At 45.8% G+C, this 22292-nt stretch overlaps 2 non-coding genes across 2 annotated transcripts; one reads left to right on the forward strand and one right to left on the reverse strand.

Moving 5' to 3' along the window:
• Positions 1–1224: 1224 nt before the first annotated feature.
• On the forward strand, positions 1225–1437 carry LOC148161963 (small nucleolar RNA U3). Its single transcript, XR_015767251.1, has one exon. It is a non-coding gene; the product is annotated as a small nucleolar RNA U3 (small nucleolar RNA).
• Positions 1438–13687: 12250 nt separating this feature from the next.
• LOC148161964 (U1 spliceosomal RNA) lies at positions 13688–13850 on the reverse strand. The gene has a single exon (XR_015767236.1). It is a non-coding gene; the product is annotated as a U1 spliceosomal RNA (small nuclear RNA).
• Positions 13851–22292: the final 8442 nt, after the last annotated feature.

Here is a 22292-nt window from a genome sequence, read left to right on the forward strand (position 1 = left end):
ATTTAGGTATGTTGATTTCCAAATACATTTGAGAATTAGCTTGTAAATTTGCCCCCAAATTGCCTTCTCCAGTATGAATCAGAATAATGCTGATTTGATGTTCCAACAAATTTGAGTGGTCTAGTCCATGAATGTGATATATTTTTTCCTAATTATTTAGTATCCTTTAATTTATTTCAGCAAGAGTTTTCAGGCATCTTTGTTACATGTGTTCTCATACATTTAATGAAGGTGGACATGAATCTCCACTCTGTTTATTGAATTTCATTTCCTTTTTTTAAAAATTTCATTTTCTAAATGCTCACTGCTAGTATAGAGAAATATAGTAGATTATTACATGAATGTTGCTGAGGTATAATTTAGGTACAGTAGACGGCATCCCTTTAAAGTGTACAATTAAGGCTGTACTTTCAGAGATCATTTCTTTCTTTCTTTCTTTTAATTTTATTTTATTATGTTATGTTAATCACCATACATTACATCAATAGTTTTTGATGTAGTGTTCCATGATTCATTGTTTGCCTATAACAGCCAGTGCTCCCTTCAATGCTGCCCTCTTTAATACCCACCACCAGGCTAACCCATCCCCCCACCCCCTCCCCTCTAGAACCCTCTGTTTGTTTCTCAGAGTCCATCGTCTCTCATGGTTCGTCTCCCCCTCTGATTTCCTCCCCTTCATTTTTCCCTTCCTACTAGCTTCTCTCTCTCTTTTTTATTATTTTTTAAAATTTTTTATTGTTATGTTAATCAACATACATTACATCATTAGTTTTTCATGTAGAGTTCCATGATTCATTGTTTGTGCATAACACCCAGTGCTCCATGCAGAATGTGCCCTCTTTAATACCCATCACCAGGTAACCCATCCCCCCACCCCTCCCCTCTAGAACCCTCAGTTTGTTTCTCAGAGTCCATCTTCTCTCATGGCTTATCTCCCCCTCCGATTTCCTCCCCTTCATTTTTCCCTTCCTACTAGCTTCTCTCTCTCTCTTTTTTTAAACATATATTATTTGTTTCAGAGGTACAGGTCTGTGATTCATCAGTCTTACACAATTCACAGTGCTCACCATAGCACATACCCTCCCCAATGCCCATCACCCAGGCACCCCATCCCTCCCACCCCCACCACTCCAGCAACCCTCAATTTGTTTCCTAAGATTAAGAATCCCTCCTATCAGTGAGGTCATAGGATACATGTCTTTCTCTGATTGACTTAATTTCACTTAGCATAATACCCTCCAGTTCATTTCTACAGTTTGTTACTAGAGAATTTTCTCTGAACGTGTAGAGGACCTGAAACCTCAAGGAGGAGGCACATTGTTCTCTCCTGAGCATGAACGTGATTTTAGGTGTTGTTTCCACAGCTGCCCATTGCCACTGATGATCGTTCTTCTCCTCCTTTGGAGGGTAAGAGAGAGAGGATGCAGTGTGAGTGCTTTCTCAACAAATAAAAATTAAAAAAGATAAACTGTACAACTAAATGCATTTTCACAGATGTACATACAATTGAAACTACTGCTCCATTCAGGACACAGGGCATTTCTTCTACCTCACAGCTTCCCTTGGGTGGATCCATTGAAGTCTCTCACTGCCTTCACCCTCAGCCCCAGGCAACCACTGGCATCAAAGACGGCTTGATTTTTAACCACGTTATGGAAATGGAACTCTTTTATGCCTACATTCCTCCGTGCAGCCTAAGGATTCTTATATCTATCCATATTACTAATGGATCACCAGTTCAGAATTTTTCATTGCTAAGGAGTATTCCTCTGTATGGATATATTTGGTCTGTACATTCACCTATTCATGGCCATCTATGCAGTTTCCTGGGTTTGGCCATGGGGAATAAAGCTATGATGAATATTCATGTGCAGTTTGCTGTGTGGCCATATTGTGTAAATCCTTAGGAGAGGAATGGCCGTTCACGTGATTGGTAAATGTTTATCTGTGGTTCAGCTTTTCTCGGTGGTTGGACCATTTTTCATTCCCACAAGTGTATGAAACGTCTAGTTACTTTACATCCTCACCACATATGTTTTCGGTCTTCGTAATTTTAGCCACGGGGATGGTTGTGTAATGGTAACTCACTGTAGTATTAATTTATCTTCCCAGTGGCTGAGTGTACCGTCGAAAACTGACCTCTGTGCTTCAGAGCCAAAATATAAGACGAAGACAGAGTTTGGAATATTGAGGAACAATAGCTTTATTGCTTTTCGGGGCACAGGGGGCTAGAACAGGCCAAGGCCCTCAAAAACTGTAAGTCCCCTCCCCCTGAAGGAAGGGGCGGGGGGGTGTTTTATTTTGACAGAAATTGTGTGCATGCTGCCAGCCTCCTTCATCCTGTCTTTAGGGTGGTACCAGGCTCCTGAAACAAAAGGCTTAGAGGGGAGGAGCAGAGGTTTGCAGAAGAGAAGGAAAAGGTTACTTAGTTTAAGATGGAGCCTTGCAGAGACATTAGTGAATCCCTTTTGATTTATGTTCAACTTCATGCTTTTCAATGGTTTCAAGTGGAGCATCTTTTCAAGTGCTTTTTGGCCATTTGTGTATCTTCTTTTGTGAAGCATTTCTTCTTCAAGTCTTTTGACCAGTTTTCCTATTGCATTGTCTTATCAGACACAATATGTGTCAGAACATTACACTGAAAACTGCAGAGCACTACTTCCAGAAATTAAAGAACTAAATACATGGGGAGATAAAATTTGTGGTGGATTGGAAGACTCATTATGGTTAGAGGACAATTCTTCCCAAATTGATCAAAAGATCTAATACAATGCCAATCAACCTTCTAGCAGACATTTTAGTAAGTATTTCTAAGCTGATCCAAATGTTTATATGGAAATGGAAATGATCTTAAATTATCAAAGCAATGTTAAGAAGAAGGAGAAAGCGACAGACTTACATTGTCTATTCCAGAATTACTGTATAAACCTTTTGTGCAATTTAAAAGTGATTTGTCCGATTATTATTCAGTATAAGAGTTTCTGCACATTCTCACTGCAGCTTGGAAGTTGCTTTACCCCTTTTTCACTGTAGCTACTTGATCTATACTTTAGCCAATAGTTCCAAAGTTTTTAAGTGGAGAGAGAATACTGAAGCTAGAAAGTATTTCACTTAACAGAGAGAAAGACTAATCCCTGATCATTAGGGCAAGGATGACCCTACAAGACTTAATGAACTCGCCTCTATTTTCCAGTTGGCCAAGACAAAGTGGGGAGCTACTGATAGCAGCAGTTTCCTCTGCAGACCTTCATAGTGTTGACTGCTTTGGGTTTACATGGAACCTAGGTGTTGGCTGTGTCCTGAGAGGCTGAAATTGAGTTGAGGCCCAGGGTCCCTGGGTCAGGACAGGTCATCCAGCTGTTGGAAAACACGGAGGGAGACCAGGCCATCCCCAGGCAGCACTGGCCACTTCCTCCAAGGAATCCACCACCACTACACTTTTCATGACTTCTGGTAACTAGACTGAGAGCCCCACGACAATTGGGATAATGTTTTACTCATCTCTGTACTCATGACTCCTAGGACCAAACCAAGCACTGAGGAAGCTCTCGGAGACATTCCTTCATGGATCTGATAAAGGGGGTGGCAAATTTCTAATCTCAACTACATTCCTGTCCCAAATACATGCACGAATGCTCTCTGCTTTCTTCCAGGAGGCAACAAATACCCTTCCTTCCAGAGGAGCCTGCCCTACACTCTCAATGCCCCATGACACTCCCCTGTGGTGAGCTCTGATGAAGAGGGACTGTCCTCTTGGATTCCTCTCAATGGTTCTCTCAGTAGGAAGAGATGTCTTCGGCCTAGCCCCCTCCCCCCTCCATCCTCTGCACTGCCACCATACCCCAGGTTAGGAGAGCTACAACAGTTTTTAAAATGATTTTATATATTTATTTGAGAGACAGCGTGAGGGAGAAAGCAAGAGTGAGAGAGAGACAGAGAGAAAGATAGAGAACAGCTGGGGAAGGGACAGGGGGAAGCAGACTCCACTGCTGAGCAGGGAGCCACCCCCCTCAATGGGGCTTGATCCCTGGAGCCTGGGATCATGACCTGAGCTGAAGGCAGGCTCTCGATGAACTGAGCCACCCAGGGGCGCTGAGCTACAAGATTTTGTTTGCATTCTTCCTCTCACTGCTTTGACCTCCTCTGTGAAATCTTATTGATGTCAGAATTCCAAGTTCATAACAGAGACTAAGGAAAATGAAACACTCAACACACGGTCAAGACAAAGGTGTGTAAAGTCTTTGACAACCATAAATTCAGAAGAATATAATTGGTATCACTGCCTCAGAGGCAAGGGTCTCCTAACCTGGCCCTTCCTGACCTTAGGGTAGAACTCTTTGTGGTAAGAATGGACAAGTCCAACCTTTATCCAAACATCACTGATCCCTCTAAGCCCACACTTACTTGGAGAACATCGACCGTGAGGGAGCTCCAAGGTCAAAGCTAGGGGTCTGGGGCAGAACCTCATGGTCACATCGTCCACCTCTTTTTTTTTTTTTAAGATTTTCTTTATTTATTTGACAGAGAGAGACATAGCGAGAGAGGGAACACAAGCAGGGGGAGCGGGAGAGGGAGAAGCAGGCTTCCCGCCGAGCAGAGAGCCCCATGCGGGGCTCGATCCCAGGACCCTTAGATTATGACCTGAGCTGAAGGCAGACGCTTAAAGATGTAGCCACCCAGGTGCCCCTCCTCCTCCTCCTCCTCTTGGAACTGGTGCTTCCCTGCAGTACAAACCAACCCCGATCCATTCTGTGGGGCTCCTCGGGAGGTGCACAGGTTCACCGTGGACGAAGTTACTCTCCTCGTTCTCCTTGCTCAGCTCAGGCTGCTCCTTGCAGAGTTGGATGCCGCTGTATGCATTCCTCAGTTTCCCCTGATTTTTCTGGACCCAACTTGTCCTTCTTCTTACCTCCTTTGGGCAACCACCTGCTCCACCATTGCCTTGTCCTTCTTTGCGTTATTCTCATCCTCCAAACCTGCTGATTTTCTGTCTCCCAAATGCTCCCTCTGTTCTCTGTTTTCAGTGTGGGCTCAGCTCAGGCTCCTGCAAGAGACACACAGTGAAGGGACCAAGTCAGGTCTCAGCTGCAGTCCCCAGGGCTGCTTCAAAGGCACCGCAGACCCTTGTGCACTCAGAGAAACTGAGCAGGAAGGGACCGTGGAGAATTTGAATAACAACCTTATCTTACACATGAGGAAGCTGAGCGCAGAGAGATGAAGAGATTTTCCCAAACTCCTTCAGCACTTGATGGCAGCACGGCCCCCACACAGGACTTGGCTGCGAGCTTCCCTGTGGAGTCTCCTAACGTACCCTCTGGGAAGGCACATCTGAATTTCAGGGGACACTTAAATTAGAAGTTCAACTTAAAAATAAATACTTTTTAGGAGACTTTGGATCAAATGTAGATATTTCCACTGTTAAAAATACCAGAAATTCCTTCCTGGGGACAAATCTTTTTCCCAGGTATATAATTCTGTTACTTCTTTCCTTTACAAATCATTGGCTAAGATATTAGGATCACAAAAAAGGTATGCAGGGAAGGAGAAGTTCCTCTGTTACCTGTCCTGGTCTCCCAGCTTAAGTAAGAATTAAGTTTCACTGAGACATTGAATACGCATGGAGAACGGATATTGAAATGGAGACCCTTAAAGAAATATAAAGTATTAAGGCAGACAGTTTTTATGCATTTTAGACAAGGAGAAAATACATTTCTCAGGGATTTGGGGAAGTTTTAATTTAGAGAGTGTCTAGACCGAATTTAGAAACCCTGGTGAGAAGGATGTCTTTTTACTTCTTAGTACAGGGGGTGCCTTTTTCATATGGGAGATTGGTTTCCTGCTTTCAGGGAGACAGAGGAGGGTTTGAGTGTCCTGGTACCAGTTTCTTTTTGGGTAGCTTCAATTCAAAATAATCAATATTGTCGACCTCAGAGAGTCGGGGACCTGGGGTGGCGAAGGAAATGAGAAAAAGAGACTACCGCGGCGCCTGGGTGGCTCAGTTGGTTAAGCGGCTGCCTTCCGCTCAGGTCATGATCCTGGATTCCAGGGATCGAGTCCCGCATTGGGCTCCCTGCTCAGCAGGGAGTCTGCTTCTCCCTCTGACCCTCCCCCCCCTCATGCTCACTCTCTCTCTATCTCATTCTCTCTCTCAAATAAATAAATCTTTTAAAAAAAGAAAAAGAGACGACAGTATAGCGAGGCACAGGGGACCCCAAGCAAACAGCCCGAGGTCCTGAGGTTTATTTTCCATAATCTAATATACCTTCTACAGTGATATAGTACTATAATGATTTACAGCAGGGGCTTAGTAAGGCGCATCTTCCACGTACACAGGGTTAGTCAAGTGAAGTAATGGCAGTGGAGAAGGAATAAAGAAATCTGCAACTGGCTGTGATCAATTAATTGTAAACAGCATTGTACTCGGTCTTTAACACAGGATAAGAAAACAAAAAAGGGAATGCACAGTGTGCTGTTTACAGCTGGCTTCCTATCTACAAAACATCTTCTGCTGTGTACTTTAGATCAGAGCACACACATCCCAAGGGCATTTCACTCTGATCCTTTCAGGTTATTTTTAACCCTGCAATCTCGAGTTTTCTCAGAGATCTTGGAGTCTGAATGAACATGCACCAGTGGTCGTTGTGGCATTCTGTTTCCCCCAAATATGCCATTGTGGTACATTTTGGGCAATCTGACCTTGGCGCCTATGGGTACTATGGTTTCTCTCCGCCTTGCTCATTACTCAGTGCCTATTTCAGAGAGAAGGCTAAACATATCATTCTTAGAAATACCAAGGTGGCTCTCTCGGTTCAGCGTCTGACTCTTGATTTCAGCTCAGGTCATGATCTCAGGGTCATGCGATTGAGCCCCAGTTTAGCCTTCATGCTCAGTGCAGTCAGCTTGGGATTCTTTCTTCCTCTCCGTCTGCCCATCACCCCTGCTCTAAATAAATAAATAATATTTAAAAAAGAAATACAAAATAAATCCCATGACCTTATGTGAAACTAATACAATGCCTATGTTAAGTGGACCAGATTAGTTTAAAAATTATTTTAAAGCGCACCTGGGTGGCTCAGTTGTTTAAGTGTCAGTCTTTGGCTCAGGTCAGAATCCCAGGGTCCTGGGATAAGCCCGTATGTCCAGCTCCCTGCTCAGTGGTGAGTCAGCTTCTCTCTGTTCCTCTTCCACTACCCCCACCACCGCTCCTGATATCTCAAGTACTCTCTCTCAAATAAGTAAATTAAAAAATTTTAAAAAGCAATGCAATGGTCCTCTCTGGAATCAACCCACACATAAGCATGCTTTCTTTTTGCTGCACCCCAGTCCCCCTTTCTCTTTATTACCTATCTGACCTACATCCTTCCCCCAGCGATGGAGACAGCTCAGATGCACTGCTTCACCTGGTGGTGGGGCCAAAGAGAAGTGCACACATGGTTAGAATGGGCTGCCTTGAGAGTCAGCCGAAACGTAGCTACAGGCAGTTAGAAACAAGCCTAAAGTACCATTAGGAATAAGCACTACAACATTTAGCGGTACAGATTTTAGGTGTGGTATTGATATCACCTTCCTTGTACAAATGTGTTTAGACTCAAGCATGAGACTATGGGATCAGACAAAATGAAAGAAAACTGTGTCAAGTGTGAAGATACTAAGTTACCAAAGTTATTCTGAGTTGTATAATTAGTTTGTCCCTTAGCCCCTCATTTCCACCTGCAGAACCTAGAAGACGTGCAACAGAGTCTCCACTTGCCATCAAAGTCAATCTGAGGACACAATAATTTAAACTGTTAACCCAAACTTTCCATTTTTTCTTAACCTGTGTTGAATACCAGGCATTTCGATTGCCCATTCCCATTTCCAGGGAGACTGCAGTGAGGACGGAGAATAATGTGGTGCATCCAGGTAATAGTCTGTTTCTTGGTCCGCTTCTGTGCTCAGCATGTCAACTTTTGTCTGCCAGTGGACCTCTAACCACACAGGGGAAACCCAACAAATATTAAAAGTGTAGGTTCTCTAGGTTAATCTACATTTAGGATTCTGTAGTGCTCAGAATGGCTCTTGAACTGCAAGGACCAAGGTAGATGCCCCCTCCTTACCTTAGGGGGAGTAATTCTGATTCCTGAAGCATGCACCTCTTCGTTTTCTATTTATTATTATTTTTTTTAAAATTTCAGCTAGGCTCCATCACCTACGTGGGACTCTAATGCATGACCCTGAGATGAAAGTTGCACGCTCTACTGACCGAGGCAGCATGCGTCCCCCCAGCACCTTTGATGCAGGCAAATACCATGATTTTCATGTTGGAAAAATACTGCAAACTGTGGGACATGCCTTCAATCCGCTCCACTCCTTCTGGGCATGTTTCCTGAGTTCCGACTGTGTGCGAGTCCTCTTTCCCACCCACCCATAGAAGGGCATATACATGGAAAATGTGCCCGTCCATAGAAGACCCTCTAGGATCCCAACCCAGATCCGCTGGGATCCCTGGGGTCTTTTCTGTGTTATGCTCTCCTGCTCTCAGTGTGTTTCTGCCTCTAAAGGCACCTGTGAGCAGGACTGCCCTGGGGCTCCTGGAGCTCCTTTGTACCCAGTCCCAGAGAACGGGGAGTACATGCCGTATATGACCACAGCCCCCATGTATCTCCCCTCCCCAAAGGCACTCAGCCTTTCACTAACAGGTGCAGCAGGGTGAAATCTCCATTCCTGGCCCAGGGGAGACTAACTCTGAAACACAAGTGTCCCCTAGGCTCTCCTAAACCTGTCAGGACAAAGCTCCCCCACAGCTGTTGCTGGAAATCACAACTTACACAGCAATGAACTCAAAATGGTCACAGATCTAAGTATAAGAGCCAAAACTATTGTGCAAGAGGACTACATGGGAGAAAATGGTCAGGAATTCACAGTAAGCAAAGAGTTCTAAGTCACTACGGCAAGAGCACGATACGTAAGAGAAAATTGAAGATGAAGAAGTTTTTTGCATCAAACATTGCCACTGAGAAAAGGAACAGAGAAGCCACTGATTAGGAGAAAATATTTGTGGATTAAATACCCAATGGGGACTCACGTTCACGAGAGACAAGAGGACTTTGAACTCACTCAATGGGCAGAAGCAACACACTCGTTTAAGCCAGTATAAGAGTCGAATACACATGTACCAAAGGAGACACATAAAAAGGTAATCAATGTTATTAGTAATATGTTATTATTTCTCAAAGAAATGCAAGGAAAACCAGGTACCATTTTACACCAACTAGTGTGCTTACGTCCCAAAGACGATACCAAGTGTTGCTAAGGATGAGCAGAAACTGGACCCTCCTATATTGCTGGTCGCAACGTAAAATATAACAGCTCCTGCAGAAGCCACTTTGAGAGTTCTTAAGAGTTCAGCACAAGCTTGCCATAGGACCCAGCCATTCCACAACTAGGAATCTATCTGAGAGAATAAAAACATATGTCCGCTCAAGTCTCGGTCAGAAATGTTCCGGGCAGCGTTATTCACAATGGGCAAAAACTGACAGCAACACAAAGGGCCATCGGCTGGTGAATGGACAAACCAAATGTTTCCTATGTGTACCATGGCATCTATTCCGCAGCAAAAGGCACAGAAATCTGATCCAAGCTACAGCATGGAGGAACCTCAAAAGGATGCTAAGTGAAAGAAGCCAGTCACCAAGAACTACAGACTGTCTCATTCGGCTTATGTAAAATGTGCAGAAAGGAGCAATGCACAGAGACAGAAAGCAAATCAGTGCTGCTTGGGGCTGGAGGAGGGAGCGGAGACTGTCTGCAGAGGGGCTGGAGGGAGTGTGGGAAGGTGAAGGAAGCCTCTGAAACAAACTAGGGCACTAGCTGAACAACTCTGTCATTGTTGACAATGGGTGAAATTTATTGTATGTCAATTTCACCTAAAAAAAAAAGAAAGAAGGCGACCCTCGCACATCAGTGGGTCCTGGGGTCCCCAGGCAAACACTGCCTGGTGAGGGGCCACATCCTGGAGTCCCAGCAGGTGGTGGCTCAGAGCCTGGTTTCTGACCTCCCAGCTGGAGTCAGGGGTTCAGTGACTGTGCCTTCAGCCTCAGGCCCTGGCAGTTCCCCTGGAATCCACCAGGCGGCAGACTACTTAAGGGAACAGACCTTCAGGTGGCCCAAGGACACCAGGGGGAAGCAAGCAAAGATAGGGCACCAGCTGGCTGGAGATTCCTAAAGGAAGTGAAGGCTGCAGGACCCATGGAAGCTGCTGGCAAGATCTGGATGGATCTTAAGTAGGTTTGGTCCCCTGGGTGGGCTCTAAGCACTAAGCTTTAGGTTAACATCCAAAGGTTCCCTTTGATGCTCCCTCCTGCAGTGGCACTGAGGCTCCCCCCGTGGAAGCTCAGCATAGGGAAAAGAACCTGTGCTGCTATTCACCTTCTTCTGAGTCGAAATGGAACACTTGGTCTGCGTTTAGGGGAATCTGCCCTTTTCTGGCCCTCTATGTAGGGCCAGCTCCTGGGTGCTGAACCATCCCTGCAGGAGGCTAGAAGAGGCACTCTGGTCCTTCACATTGGAGCTGGGCTTGCAAAGAAGGGTTCCTGCTAATCCATATTTCCCTGGCCCTGGCTGAGCATCCTGGTCCAAGATCAGGGGCTGCAGTGGCCTAAAATAGGGACTTCCTACATGTCACTGCTCCTCTCTGGAAAGTCCAAAGGCGGCCCATGGTAGTGGTGGGGGGAGGGGAGGGCATAGAAACCTATACTCTGTCAAAACATCATCCACAGTGAAGATTTAAAAACAATGTTAGAGGACAGATCTCATATTATGTAGTCGGTGGTGCAGTAACAGCTCTGCGAGGTGAAAGAGGGTAGCTACACTAGTAATCAGCCTAACATAATTTATAGAGTCGTCCAATCCCTGTGTTGCCATGTGAAACTGATCTCACATGGGGAATCAGTTATGACTCAATTGTTTAAAAACCTGAAGGTGAGGGGAAAACATTTGAAAACGAAGCAATAAAACTATAGTTGACTGGGGAACAACATGGCTTTGAATTTTAGTGAACAATGTCGGTCCACTCATGGGTTGATTATTTTTTTTTTCTTTTACAAATACAGTCTAGTACAAATGTAGAAATACATTTTCTCTTCCTTATGATTTTCTCAATGATATTTTCACTCTAACTCACTGTATCAAAAGAATAAAGTACATAATTCAAGTAACCCACAAAATATGTATTAATCAACCGTTTTTGTTATCTGTAAGACTTCAGTAGGCTATTAGTAGCTATGTTTTCTGGGACTCAAATGTTATACAAAGATTTTCAATTGTGGGACTCTGTACCCCTAACCCCCAGGTTCTTCAAGGGACAATTTGTATCTGGATTTGCAAATGACATACTCCTGTATACAGAAAAATACCAAATACACACACACAGAAACCACGACTATTAGAGTCCATAACCTATTTCAGCAGAGTTGCAGCGTACAAGGCAGACAAATCAGGTGTTTCTATAACCTAGGAATGGACACCGGGAAAGTCAATTAAGAAAACGATTCCATGGACAACAGCACCCACCCGAATGGTATCGAAGAATAATTGAGTCAAGGAGGCACAAAACCTGTACACTGAAAACTACACAATATTGCTGCAAGAGATTAAGGAAGACCTCAACAAGTGGAAAGACATCCTGTGTTCATGGATTGGAATGGTTAAGGTGGTTCAGAAGGCAACAGCAGGATCTGCAGATTCTTTTGGATTCCTATTGAACGTTTTTCTTCTGCCTTCCCTAATCACCATCAGCCCCTTGCAGTACATTTCCTTTCAGACATTGTGGTTTTCATCTCTTCATGTGAGATTGGGTCCTTTTTTTTTTTTTTTTTAACATTTTCCATGTATCTGCTGAATGTTTTCACCAATGGGATGCAGTTAGAACAAATGCTTTCTTGTGCTCTGGTGATTCCCATCTTGCTGTCAGCTCTGGGTCATTTTCAGATGAGTGATCCATCTCTTCAGGAGGGCTCATTTCCCCCCTTTGTCTGCATACCTCAAACTGTTGGATGGAACGCCAGACACTGTGAATGTTACCTTGCTGTTTGCTGGATATTTTTGTGTTTTCTATAATATTGAGCTTTGTTCAGGGATGCACTGAAGTTACTTGGAAACATTTCTGCTGTTGCTTCAATGCATAGTTCAGTGGCCCAGAGCAGGGCTCCGTGGAGGACTCACCATGAGTTCCAGGTACTGTAGCAAGCCCTCCCCCTGTCTTCCACCCTATTCGTCACAAATTAAGAGGGTTACTTTTGCTTAGTCTATCTGTTGGACACAGGCACTATTCCCAGCACCGTGTGAGCACCAGGCCCTGTGCAAAGGATTACCCCCTGACTTGCTGTCCATGCCTCCCCAGGGCCCCTCCACAGCTCTGGCTAGGTGACTTCCTGCAGCTCTGTCCTCCCTGAGACTCAGTCCTGGGTTCTCTCAGATCAGTGTCCTCAATTCCAGGAGCTCCATGGGGCTCCTATTCAAGTCCCCCTCCCCCCAGTGCCTTGCTTGGAAACTCTCTAGAGCCAGTACCTCTGAGCAGCTCTAGGGCTCTGCTCACCATTGTGTTGCCATGTGTCCGGGATGGCTGTCCCCTTTGCCTGATGCCCAGGATCTTGGAAATCTCCACTTTGCACATCTTGTGTGACGCTGTTGCTCTTTTGTTTAATTGTATCTGGCAGAAGAGTAACCCGTTGCTGAGTCCCAGTTGGTGTGGCTCCCCTAAGTGAAAATCAAAGTTGGAAGACCCTCAGTTGTAGATTCTGAATAGAGGCCTTTAGGGAGTAGAGAAAAAAACACCAGCTCTGGTGAAAGCCTGAAGCCAGAAACCCCTTCAAGCTCAGTTTGACAAAGCAATGCAGGTACATCAGTAGGGACAGTTTTTGCTTGAGCCCAAGAGCTGCAGAAGGCCCACGGCCCTTTGTCCTAGAGCTAACCTGCTGTTTGGGAAAGGTCTGTGGTGCCAAACCCAGCGGGTTCTTTGTGAGTAGACAGAGGTGCCTCTTTAAAGCCTGTCAGGGGGCATCTGGCTGGCTCAGTCAGGAGAGCAGGGGAGTCTCCATCTGGCTTCATGAGCCCTATCCCTACTTTGGGTGTAGGGATTACTTCAACAAATAAACTTACAATAAATAAATAGTACATCAAGCCGGACCCTCTCTAGTCTCGGATGGGTCCTCTGGAGCAAGGCTATACTAGGTAGGCTACCAAGTGGCCTAATCAAGGATATGGAGTCTGGGGATTGGGTGAGGCTTTGCAGGGTGCCTGGGGGGATAGGTGGGGAGGGGAGGGAGGAAGGAGAAGGGATGCAAACCCCTGTTCCCTGGGGAATGAAAAGAAAGCACCTTTGCTGGATCAGGGACTGCAAACCACATACTGAAATATAAGCAGAGAAATTGCTCTGCGAAAAACAGAAAAAACCCCGACAGCCAAGGTGGGATGTATGACCAGTGGACAGAAACTGTCCTGCATGCTTTTGATTGAGAAACAGCCAAACCCAGATTCTCAAGAAAGCAGCCCTTAAAAGCAGAGGTGTTTTCTTCAGGGTCCTGGTGTCCCCTGAGTGAGCTTCCTCTTCAGCCCATGTCATCAGCCAAAGTCATGGAAAAGACAAAACAAACAAACAGAAAAATGAATAAGAAAACAAAGGCTATTCTTAAACAACCAACAACAGGTGAAAGAGCAAAAGCAGCCCCCCACTGCCACTGCCACAAATAATGCAGAGGAGTTGTCCATACTCGGGGAAATCGCGGGGGTCAGCATGTCCCTGGTATGATGGAAGGGCCTCCCCTGGGAAAACCACCTGCTTGATCCCGGAGTCTCCCCTGCCGGGTAAGTGTGACTCCCTCCGCCTCCGCCCCACACCAGTCTCACCCCCCTTCCACCGGACACACAGGCTCACTCGCCTAGGCGCACCCCAACACCCTCGGCACCCACTCCTGTCGCAAGCATCCTCACCCTCCACACGACGCTTCCGAATAGGATGGACGCAACAGCGCTGCTACCTCCTCAGCCCCACGAATTCTAAGTTGCAGAACCCCACCGCCATGTTGCCTGGTTTGCATCAGACAAGCCCCGTCCGTGAAGTCAAGGGCTTCGCCTCAGTCCCCAACCCCACCCCATCTCCCTGCCCCCCCAGCTCCCCTCCCAACTTGGATTTTAGTACTGGTGTTCCTCCTTCTCCTCCTCCAGTCCCCCTTCCCCTTCTCCCTTCCCGTGCCCTGGCTTCCTTCCTCACCTGCCCAGTCTCCTCTGTCTCCTGAATTGGTTACCACTCTTTCCTCTCCCTGCAGCTATGGCCCCCCAAACCCTACACAACCCCCCCCCACCCAGCCCAGGGAAGGCTGTGCCAGCCAGAGAGAAACATGAGGGAGGACTTTCCAACAGCCCGCGAAGAGCAGATACAACTCTCTCTTGCTCTCTCTAGCTCTCTCTCTCTTTCCCTTCGGACCCTGGTTGGAGGACACCGAGTGCCATGGCTGCACCTGTACAGTTCCAACCAGTCCCCACAGCCTCCCCCAGCCCTGGACACTGCGGGGGGGAGGGGAGGACCAAAAGTCCGCAACCCCTGGGCCCTTGGGCTGACACCAGCCCACAACACTCCACACGCTGAACACATCCCAGGGCCTGCTTCTTCCCCAGGAGGGCTCCTAGGACAGGGACGGCGCGCCCCCTCGTGGCCGCGCGGGGAGACGCCCAAGGATCCCGCTGTTGAGGGCAGGGCCAAAGGGGACCACTGCTTCTGCTCCCTTAAACCAGGCTCAGAGTTCTCAGCAGGGGGTTAGTGGGGTCCCAGGCTCCCCACTCTGCCACCGCCTGCCCTCCCTCCACCGCTGGGCGCTTCCCCCTGGAGGGGATTTCTGCAGTCAGGTCGGCCTTTGGAGGGAAAATAGCCAGGTCTGGAAAACTAAACAGACTATTTTGAAGAGATTTGGGCAATTGTATGGTCATGGATGGAGAGCCCTAGGGTTCTGATTTGCCTTGTCTTGCTTGCACCTTGAGGTAGTGGTTTACTTTTCCCGGAATGTTTAAATTAGAAAAGATTGGAGGGTGGAGAGGGGGCGTCCAATTTTAGTTGTCACCTGAGATCAATAGTGTGCTGCTGGGTAGAATAATGCCCCCTCCCTAGGAGCTGCCCAGGCTAATGCCAGGAACCTGTGCACATGTTCCATCCTGCAGCAAAAGGGTCCCTGCACAGGTGCTTATGTTAAGGACCTTGAGATGGGGAGATGATCCTGGATTATCCAGGCGGCGCCCTGCAATGACAAGGGGGTCTTAAAACACAAAGAGGCAGAGAAGAGGTCAGAAGGAGGCTGTGTGAGGAGGACTCTGCCTGCTGGGGCTGGGGCTGAGCATGGAGGAGGGGCCTCTAGGAGCTGGAACAGGCAAAGAGAAACACTGCCTGCTTAACCTAAAAAATAGAAAGCGCCAGGTATTTTACCAGCCAAATTGGGATTCCTGGGGAATAAAAGGGAAAGGTGATGTGGGACAACCAGCTGGTCTGAGGAAAGTCACCTAACCAGAGCTGTGCAGGGTCCCTGGTGTGGCTTGCAGTGAGGTCCTGCTCAGGGCCTCCATGGGAGGAAAGGCCAGCAAGTCAGGGGGCAATCATTTGAAAGCAGTAGAGGGAACAGGACCTGGAGCTCTCCCAGGCAAAATGGCCCCTAATCAGGAGCCAGATCCGTCATCGGAAAATAATCCAGAGCTGACACATGTGAGAACCGCCAGAGAAGGATATGAAAGCTTTTAGTATAAGTTTTCCATCAGTTGTAAATGTTAAACCGAGAAATAGAAAATATAAACAACACCCTCTCTATCTTTAAGAGATGAAAACTACAACGTCTGAAAGGAAATATACTACAAGGTATTGACAGAATTTAGAAAATGCAGAAGAAAAATTTTTGATAGAATTGTATTGACTCTGTAGATCTATTTGCATAGTATTGCCATATGAATTATATTAAATCTTCCAATGCATGCATACAGTTGTTTTTTTCCCCCCATTTGGTCTTTCATCTCTCGCAGAACCATTGCTTCTTATGCTTTTCAGTGAACAAGTCTTGCTCTCCTTGAATGAATTTACACCTGACACTTTTACTGTGTTGTGTGCCATTGTAAATAGAATTGCTTTCTAAATTTCCTTCTCAGATTGTTCATTGCTAGTGCATAGAAACACAACTGATTTTGTATATATGGTACCCTGCAACTTTACGGAATGAGTCTATGGACTCTGATATTTTTGTGTGTGGATGATTTGAGGTTTTTCTATCTTTAGGAGCATGTCCTCTGTAAATAGAGATACAGGTTGACCCTTGACCAATGCGGAGTAAGGATGGTGACTCTCAAGATCAAAAACCTGTGTATAGAGGCGCCGTGAGGGGCGGTAGCGGCGGCGGTGGTGGTGATAGTGGCGGTAGCTGTGAGGGGATTCCGGGAAGATGGTGCTGATTAAGGAATTCCGTGTGGTTTTGCCATGTTCTGTTCAGGAGCAAAGTTCCTGCATTCGTCAGGATGATTGCTCCGGAGGGCTCCTTGGTGTTTCACGAGGAAGCCTGGAACGCATACCCCTACAGTAGAACAAACCATTATGCCTCAGTTGTAACGAGTGTATATATGAAAGATGATTTCTTCATTAAAATTGAAACATGGCACAAACCAGACTTGGGAACATTAGAAAATGTACACGGTTTAGATCCGAACACATGGAAAACTGTTGAAATTGTCCGCATAGATATTGCAGATCGAAGTCAAGTTGAACCAGCAGACTACAAAGCTGATGAAGACCCAGCATTATTCCAGTCAGTCAAGACCGAGAGAGGGCCTTTGGGACCCAACTGGAAGAAGGAGCTGGCAAACAACTCTGACTGTCCTCAGATATGTGCCTACAAGCTGGTGACCATCAAATTCAAGTGGTGGGGACTGCAAAGCAAAGTAGAAAACTTCATTCAGAAGCAAGAGAAAAGGATATTTACAAACTTCATCGCCAGCTTTTTTGTTGGATTGGCAAGTGGAATGATCTGACAATGGAAGAAATTAGGAGAATGGAGGATGAAACTCAGAAAGAACTAGAAACAATGCGTAAGAAGGGTTCCGTCCGAGGCACGTCGGCTGCTGATGTCTAGATGAGTCCCCTGTAGGGTCAGAGACAATATCAAACTGTTTACGTAATCAAGGTCAAGTGAGGGGAACAAGTGCAGCCAGTGATGAGTGAAGAAGGATCTGACCAGTATCTGGCAGTGCTGACGTTTCCCAGATGTGTGCTTGTGATGACATACTCACAGGTTCCCAACCACCTGTGTGTGTGTGTGTGTGTGTGTGTGTGTGTGTGTGTGTGTGTGTGTGTGTGTGGCTGCATATAAAACACATGTAGAGCTACAGATCAAGATACACACACTTGTGTATATATGTACATACAAACATACTGAAAGGATTAGTACAATTTCTCCAAAGTACTGTACCTATCTTCAAGAATGCAAAAGAAAATATTTTCAATATATATACCTGGAACAGATTTTAATAATTATCAGAGTAATACCATTGGTGGACAAATTGACTGCAATGTAATACTAGCTGATATGTTTCATAAATGTCAAATTGTGGACCAATATATTTAGCCTTTTATTACTTTTCTGTTCTTTTAAATCTTCCTGTTCTTTTAAATCTTACAAATTTTTATTTTAGTCCCATAAGCAACAGAGTCCCACAGAAAAATTTATTCAAAATCTTTTGGTATTCCAGTGAATCTGGAATGTGAACTCTGAATGTATTTATAATGATTTATTTCTGGATGGTTATTATCTTAAATTCAAATTGGACACTGTCTATTAGTAAGGAGTATAGTTACCATCCAATTTTTACCTGTTTGCCCTGAGGGGAAAAAATCCTTTAAAAAAAAATTCTGGTTTTTATTGGATTTTTGTATTTTAAATTTCAATATTTTTCTACATCAAACCTAGCAAAAATGGAGATGATGGTTTGTGATTTATAATAAGCACTATACAATTTTCAGGCTACTCGTAGGCAAACAAAGAAATTGATGAAGAAATGAATAGCATCGTAGGCTGTAGGAAAACTTTCGGAAGTCGAGCACTTCCATGGAGTCTTGTTTCTGAAATGACTGTTTTCTGAAATTAGAGCTTGGAAACTATGCAAATGACCTAGATTCCTCAGAGCTGACAGGCTAGAATACAGATAGTGGTGATGGTTTTGTTTTTGTTTTTGTTTTTGTTTTGCACTTTTCATATTGAAATACACCCCAAGGGGGAGAAGCTGCCTTTGAGATAGTGGAATTTCAGAGGCAGCACAGGCTGATCTCCTTGCCTGGGAGGCCCTGCTGAGATGCCAGTGCTCCACCGCCCATGGGGAGGACACCATTGGAACCTGTCACGAGTGAGCATCAGGAACGTGCTGTTAGCAGCTGCTGCCACCTTGTCCTCCTCCTCCTCCTTCTTTAAGAAAGGCACCATAGCTAGGTAAGATTTTTATCAGCTCTTTCTGTCCAAATCCAGGTTTTCTCCTGTCAGTCCTGGAAGCTTGACCAGAATGATATTGTTGGAGCCTTCCGGTCACAAACTATCTCCTTTAATCTCGTCCTTCCTGCAACACGCTGGCTCCTGTAGTCCTATCACGTTTGTAATCTGACTTGCTGACAGTCCTGCCCACCCTGCTCCTCGTTTTCCCACATGCCATGTCCCCACTGAGGTGGTGGCAGTGAGTCGGACGAAGGTGTTGAGGATCACTGCCGCACCGCGATGCCCTCTTAGCCTTGGCTCCGAACCCCACGTCGAATATGTCCTCCGTGTACTCAGGATCAAGACTGATGTTTACTCTCTGGGCAGTGTTATAAGACAGGTGTTGTCAAAGCATAATCATTGTCTGCAAAATGTTTGCTGCAAGGAAGATTATTGCTAATTTTGTGAAATAAAGAGTCTCACTCTCTCCTTTTAATGGACTAAACTCTCACTGGCATCTGTAGCTTCGTTGGGAGCTTGGGCGCACATGGAAATCCATGCCCAGCGCATGGATTCTAATGTTTTCCTAACAACTGTGGAGATTTGAGGGAATGCGTGGTGAATGTAAAATACCTAGTTTACTTGGCAGTCTCTTGTGTAAATTACAGTAAAACAAAGTAAATGAAATTGAAACAAAAAATAAATTTGATCACAAAATGCCAAAAAAAAAAAAAACCTGTGTATAACTTTTGACTCCCCGAAAACTTAACTACTAATAGCCACTTGTTGACTGGAAGCCTGACTGATAAGATAAAGATGACTAACCCATATTTTGCAAGTTACATGTATTCTACACTGTATACTTCTAATAAAGTAAGCTAGATAAATGAAAATGTTATTAAGAAAATCATTCGGAAGAGAACATATATTTAGAGTAGTATACTGTGTTTATAGAAAAATGCACGTAGAAGTGTACATGTGCTGTTCCAACCTGTGTTGTACAAGGTCAACCCTAGTTTTATTTCTTCCTTCCCCCACTCTTTTTTCTCACTTTCAGTTTTGAATAGTATTTTGGCCGAGGATCGAATTCCATGCCTAGAGAGGGATTCTTGAGTCTCCTCTTGATTAGAACGAACTTTTCAAGTTCATCCCTGACATTAAATCTAAATTAGACCTGCTTTGGGGCTTGGAAATGGAGGGAAAAATCACCCTCCTTTCTTCTCACTGCATTTTAGACTTCCTCCTCAAAATGAATGTCAGGGGGCACCTGGGTGTCTCAGTCGTTAAGCTTCTGCTTTCTGCTCAGGTCGTGATACTGGGGTCCTGGGATGGAGCCCCGCGTCAGCAGAAAGCCTGCTACTCCCTCTCCCACACCCACTGCTTGTGTTCCCTCTCATCGTGTCTCTCTCTGTCAAATAAAAAAATAAAATCTTAAAAAATAAAGAAAAGTTCTTGCAAATAGTGCTGAGGACTCAGACTGGCCATTGCTTTGCTCGTGCCTCCCAATATTACACTCAAAAATATGAGCAAGACTTCATACTAGGTAAGACTTAGGACCTTGGTGGGCTAAATATTCAGCAGGCTTTATACCAAACATGGTCCTACCCTACCTTTGATAACATGTGGAGAGGACTGAACAAGAAAATATGAAGTGCAACAGAGTCATCTTACCTTGAAAAAACATGGCCATTTTGAATACTCAAGGTAGCATATGCAGAAATCTAGCCTGGGCTGCCCTGGAGCCTTGTAAGCTTTACACTGCACATTCAGTGTTTCTAGAACGCGCACGTGCACGCGCACACACAGACGCACACACACACACTCACACACTCCTCCAGTCCATCTCCGTAGGACTTGTGATCAAATCAGGAGCCAGTCCTCGAGTAGTAGGGCCCAGAGCCCGTGAGCAACAGATGCCTAAACAGGAGCCACTGTCCCTGCTTTTTCTACAGAAGACACGCCTGTTGCGCGGCTCCCTTCCTTGTCACGTGCCCTCTGATCCACGCCCCGCCATGTCTTTCCCCACCCACCCTACCCTCCTGGCCAATGGCCAGCCTGTGACCGGACAGGAAGTGACGTCCACGCCCCCTGGGTTTAGGCCTCCTGTGGGTTCTCAGGCCTGGTTGGGAGAGCAGTGCAGCAAAATAGCTCTTGAAAATGAAAACTATCATCGTAGGACTAAGAACAACAATAAATAGATTCGCAGAATCATGCGAAGGATCTGTACTGGAAATCAGAGCCAAAACTGTAAGAGAACGGGCGCCTGGGTGGCTCAGTCGGTTAAGCGACTGCCTTCGGCTCAGGTCATGATCCTGGAGTCCCGGGATCAAGTCCCGCATCGGGCTCCCTGCTCGGCGGGGAGTCTGCTTCTCCCTCTGACCCTCTTCCCTCTTGTGCTCTCTATCTCTCATTCTCTCTCTCTAATAAATAAATAAAATCTTTAAAAAAAAAAAACTGTAAGAGAACAAAAGGAGAAGCTAGACCCAAAAGGTGTGTCTGGTAAGGCCAGATGTGCGGAACAGGATTTCGAGCGGAGCAAGAGATGTTAGGCGAGTGTCCCGCTCAGCAGCGGGAAGGCGTGGGGATCAACGCCCCACAGGGTCGTGGGAAGAGCGAGGGAGGGCAGGGCCAGGCACCGCTGTGAAAGGAGACCCGACAGAGCCGGCCAAGTCCTGGATGCATTTGGCGGAGACCGCCAGGCACCAAAACTGGGAGCTCGGCCTTTGCCACAGATTCCAAAGAAATACATTCCCAACAGCTAACATTTAAGTGTGTGTGTGTTTGGGGGGGGGGGGTGATGACATGTTCCATGACAAGAAATGTAGCATTTCCTTCTGAATGTGGCATGCGAGAGTCCTGTCATTTTGTCGGCAACACAAGATTTCAATTCTATGACACCACATCGTTGTGGATACCGTGACATGATTTTCGGGCTCAATGTGTTCCGAGCCGATGCAGTTAGACAAGGCCGAAGAATCCAGAGTGGCAGCTTGGGGCTAGAGAGCCCCCAGAGAGGACCCGCGCTTGCCTCTGGCTGGGTAATCAGAGAGCTTGCTCCCCTGTGAACTGAAGGTTGGAGCTTCCAGCCCAGCTGGGAATACTGGGTTATAACTGATCCGAGGCCTTACTAAGCTATACTGTGCGAAACATTCTTTCTTACCTAGCTTCTTCCCTGACTTATCCTCAGTATCTATTTTATTTTTGTTTTTTAAGCTTTAAAAGTTTTATGTATGTATGTATGTATGTATGTATTTATTTATTTATTTATTTATTTATTTATTTATTTATTTATTTATTTAGGAGAGAGAGAGCACGCCCCTGCAAGCCTATAAACGGTGTGGAGGGGCAGAGGGAGAGGCAAAGGGAGAGAATCTGAAGAGGTCTCTGCACTGAGCCTGGGGTTCAATTTCAGGACCCTGAGATCATGACCTGAGCCCAAACCAAGAGTTGAAGGCTTCACCAACTGAGCCACCCAGGTGCCCTATATGTTTTAAATGTTTCAGGGATTTTATTTTTAAGGAATCTCTACATGCTTTGTGAGGCTCGATCTCACAATACCGAGATCAGGAGCAATATCTAGTTTATTTTTGTTTATTTTTTTAAAATATTTTATTTAATTATTTGAGAGAGAGTGAGAGAGCGAGCAGGAGAGCATGGTGGGAGACACAGGGAGAAGGAGACTCCTCGCTGAGCAGGGAGCCCGATGTGGGGCTCGATTCCCGGACCTTGGAATCATGACCTGAGCCAAAGCAGACGCTCAACCGGCTGAGCCTCCCAGGTGCCCCAGCAATCCCTAGTTTAAATCAGAGGTGGGAAGATCCTGCCTGAACA

The sequence above is a fragment of the Eumetopias jubatus genome, unplaced genomic scaffold (assembly GCF_037043125.1).
Source record: "Eumetopias jubatus isolate StellerSeaLion01/CBP00866 unplaced genomic scaffold, mEumJub1_p1.0 scaffold_32, whole genome shotgun sequence".
NCBI classification, from domain to species: domain Eukaryota; kingdom Metazoa; phylum Chordata; class Mammalia; order Carnivora; family Otariidae; genus Eumetopias; species Eumetopias jubatus.